Source organism: Silene latifolia, chromosome Y (assembly GCF_048544455.1).
Source record: "Silene latifolia isolate original U9 population chromosome Y, ASM4854445v1, whole genome shotgun sequence".
In the NCBI taxonomy this organism is placed as follows: domain Eukaryota; kingdom Viridiplantae; phylum Streptophyta; class Magnoliopsida; order Caryophyllales; family Caryophyllaceae; genus Silene; species Silene latifolia.
In genome coordinates, this window is record NC_133538.1 from 429,797,628 (window position 1) to 429,802,042 (window position 4,415).

The window sequence follows — 4,415 nt, forward strand, 5'->3', positions numbered from 1 at the left end:
ACGTAGGCAATCCTTCACAGGATACAACCCATTATTTTAAGTGTAAATAGAAGGACATTTGCATTGGCATTTGAAATTCGACAAGAATAATAAAAGAAAATCACGATAGTTTTTTAACTAACTAATATTTTATTCATTTTGTTCCATAGATAATACTAGTATGCCAAATAATATAAATGCTGGAAATAAACGCTAGGCTAGGATTCTAAAAACCCCGCCGTTTATTACAAAATAGATAATAATAAATAAATACTAATAAATGACTAAGGGTACTCTGCCATTTTCCCTTTGCCTTTGTCACCCTTGTCAAATTTCTTGTCTCGACCACGAGCCGCGCGCTCTTGTGCTATCTCCGACCTAATCACCAATGGTATCTCTCACGGTCTAGTCTTACCATTTCGATCCACCACCATCTCTGCAGAATGAGCGGTCTTCGGATTCTTCGACAGATGAACGACTCGAAATCCGGCCTCTTCCCCCTCTTCAGTCAAGTACTTCTGGTTCTCCTTTGCTACCTCGCGAATCTTGTAGTCAACAGGGTCGTGCTTCCTGAATTTCTCACGCTCTTCAGAAGTAGCAGCCTTCCTCCATTGCAAGTATGAATCAGATACCCATAAGGAACCAATAAGAGAGGGTATGAACCACATGTTCCTCTAAGCCCACTTGAGGGCCCACTCTCAACGAGTCTCTGTGGAGTGTGCCGATGCAGTATAAGAAATGGTGTCAAGCTTCGGAATCTTCTGCTTAAGGCCCACTTGCCTCATCAATCTCTCCGGAAAGATGCAAATCATGAATTCCAAGCCAGGGATGCGAACTGACCGAGTCGGGTCTAAAGATGAAACTCCAGTGACTGGCCTAAGATGCCACCATAGCACAATCAACCGGATCAAGGGACCTCCTTCATTCTTCAGCTTATTATCCCAATAGTTGAAAACCCGAGTGAAGTCCACCATGTAGAGCCTAGTTCTCATCGCAATTGATCGAGCATGGTATCCTTGCATATTAACTGGGGGCTCGATCAACCACAGACGCTCCATAAGCCAAACCTGTAAAGAAGACGGGAATTAATCCCACTTGGAAAACGAAAAAAAACGGTTGGCATGTGTATAAAAAAATGAAAGCGGGTTCTTACCTGCAAAATAATGGGACTTCCCAAATAAGGAAGCTCGCGGTTGGCTTTTCTGTTGTCCAACCCCAGAATGATATCTCCTAAACAAAGGCATGCTGGGCTCTTGCGCAGCTCCATTTGTTCCACTAAGCTCAAGAAACGAGGATCCCCTCTCATCTCCTTGTCAACATGCCCTTGAAGGACATAACAATGCAGTAGACAAAATAATATATGATTTATTTGCACCGAATTTCCCTTTTTCTTTTACACATTCTGACCCATATCGAGTCGGTTTGTATGCCTTTCCTTGTATTTTGTGCCCAATTCCCGTATCTGTGATTGGGTGTACCCTATTGCAGGAATCAAGTCGAGTATAGAGGAATTGGGGCAAGGAAGGCATTTCAATGCCTTTACATGAAGAAAAGGGAGATGAGGAGCTGAGTGTAGTCCTCTGTCGGCAGGCCGACAACCGGCAGGGGGCATTGCTGTGAGGAGAGAAGGAGGAAAAGAAACCAAGAGATGTTCTCTGCCGGCCCACCGGCAGGGAACACAAGCCCATACTTAGAGTTTTTTGAAGAAGTCTTTTTGAGCAAAAAAATAAGAGACTCGCTGTCGACATAGCCAACTGGCATGGAGCAGCAAGGACGTAGAACTGAAGAAATAAAGTCGAAGTAGAGGTACCCTCTGCCGGCAGGCTGGCAGCCGACCCACCGGCAGAGAATAACTACAGGTCTATTTTGCATTGAAAATCCAAGATGGGGCTGCCGCTTGGTGTAACCGGCAGCCGGCCTGCCGGCACAGGGTGACGCTACACGCAAATTGGGCTTTTTCTCATTTCCTCCTTTAATCCAATGAAACACTATATATACCTCTTCCCTAATCAATTGTAAACACAACCCTAGATCTGAAAACTTTCCCTAATTATTGTAATCTTTCGTTAATCAAAACATTAATCTTTCCATAATTATTATTAATAACTTAATAAAATTAGTTAGTATTAGTAATTATCAATTGTTTACATTTGTTTTTGGGGATTGTATTGGGAGATTTTGAAAGATTTCCTTCATTTATTCAATCAAAGTAATCATCTTTACTCTTGTTGGTACATCTCTTCTCTTATTTACTTGGTTAATCAATTGTTTACATTTTATCTTGTCTCTTATAATTGTTGGAACCTTTACTATGTCATATCTTTTTGTTATTTGTTCATTTCCATTTATTTGCTTGAACAATTTGAATATGAGTGAGTAGTAACCCTTCTAGGGTTTAGGGGGAGTCTTAATGGGATTATTGGGCATGATAGTTTGATTATTTTGAGTCTTTGGTGAAGTGTTTGTCTTTTTTAGTAATGCACATAAGGTGTTTGATGATTTGTGTGAGTGAGAACTTGTGCTTTTTTGTCATAGTTGCTTAATTCCTCCATTAAATGAGAGTTTGTGGTGGTCTTGTTGCATGCTTTAGAATGGTGTGTTGCTTAATGAGAGTTGGTAATCACCTTTAGGATAATCAAGAGATTGATTTCCATCCTAGGATAAACCCTCATCATAGATTCCTTGAATCGACTTGTTTGCCCATAAACCATTTAGATAAACCCGAAAACCCTAGCCTTTAATCAATCGAATACATCGTTCCTCAATCGTTTTTTTTAGTTGCATCAAGTAGTTTAAATCAAACTCCTTTTATTTCAATTTTGACTAGACTAGACTCCTATTTAGACTAAATAGAAACCCCTCCATCCTTATGGTTCGACCCCGATTTACGCACTAAATTGGGTTATATATTGTTGGTGATAAGAGACTTGACCCTATAATTAAATCTTACTCATCAAATGGTGCCGTTGCCGGGGATGGCGTTAGGTTATACTTAGTTTTTTTTTAAAGAGTCTTTGCTTTGGTCATATCTCACTTGTTAGTTTGTTTTAGTAGTTGTGTGTTTCATTGTAGAGTTAGTGATTTCTTGCCTACCCCTAGTGTTTAAAGACATAGGAGACTAACGGTTTATTGAGTGCATGCCTAGAAGGAACCACCAAGCTATACTCTTCAATTCTGACCCCGAGAGGCTTTTTAGGACCTTGAGGACAAGGACCCTTGATAGAGTTCGGAACCCTCCACAAGCAAACATTGATCAACCAAACTCACACACCCCACAAAATATTGAAACCACAACCACACTTCAACCAAACATAAAAATTGAGACTCTACTAGAAAACCCTTTTCATAACTTCCATGTTCCAAATAACCCACCTCAAACACCACCCCCTCATATACCAAATCCTCCACCACAAATGGCTCTACGAGATCACAACCAGCCTAATCATAATGATTCATGTAACCCTATTAATTTTGGCACCTTGGCCCCAAACAACTTTGAAATGCATCCCGCCCAAGTCGGGTTGGTTGAGAAAGATTTGTTCGGGGGGCATATTTAAGAGGATGCTTATGCTCACCTCCGGAAGTTTAAGAGGAAGGTTTCAATGATGAAAAAGAATGGGGTGTCCGAGGACACCTTGAGAATGACGTTGTTTCCGTTTTCATTGACGGGCAAGGCAGACTGGTGGTTGAACATTCACGCCCCGGATACCTTCACGACATGGGATGCCTTGGCTAAAGCATTCATGGCCAAATATTACCCTTCATCAAAGACTCCAATGCTCCTTAATGAGATTCATACATTTAAACAAGAAGACGGGGAGTCTTTAGGTGAAGCTTGGGACCGATATCAAGATTTAATAGCAAGTTGTCCCCATCATGGAATCCCGGAATGGTACATCACTCAAACATTCTTTCAAACGTTGGTACCTAGGACTAAGGAGATGGTAAATGCCTCTGCGGGGGGAGGATTTAATCACTTGAATGATGAAGAAGGCACAGCATTGATCAAGAAAATGGTAGACTCGGAAGCAAACTATTGGTCTAGAGGAAACATGCTAAGAAGGAATGGGAAGTTCCCTAAGGAGAACCCCTCCAACTCTGAGACAAATGCTAAACTCGACTTCCTCACAAAACAACTTGAAAAGCTATAAAGAAATCAAGTGCACCAAGCCACAACCTCACATGGGCCACCCATGGAGGAAGTGGTCCAAACTTCGAGTTGTGAGCTTTGTGGAGGGAGCGGTCATACCTTTGATTTGTGTGCCAACAACTATAACGGTGGCTATGAAGAGAATGTTCAAGATGTTAATGCTTTCCAAAGCTATAACAACAATACAAGACCACCAAGACCACCCTACAACAATACCAATGTCTACAATCCAAACACTAACTTCTACCATCCCGGTTTAGGGACCACCCCAATTTTAGCTACAAAA

At 41.4% G+C, this 4,415-nt stretch overlaps 1 non-coding gene across 1 annotated transcript; it reads right to left on the reverse strand.

Annotated features, from left to right (window-relative positions):
* Positions 1-3,755: 3,755 nt before the first annotated feature.
* Positions 3,756-3,862, reverse strand: LOC141635500 (small nucleolar RNA R71). Its single transcript, XR_012540184.1, has one exon. It is a non-coding gene; the product is annotated as a small nucleolar RNA R71 (small nucleolar RNA).
* Between the last annotated feature and the right edge of the window lie 553 nt (positions 3,863-4,415).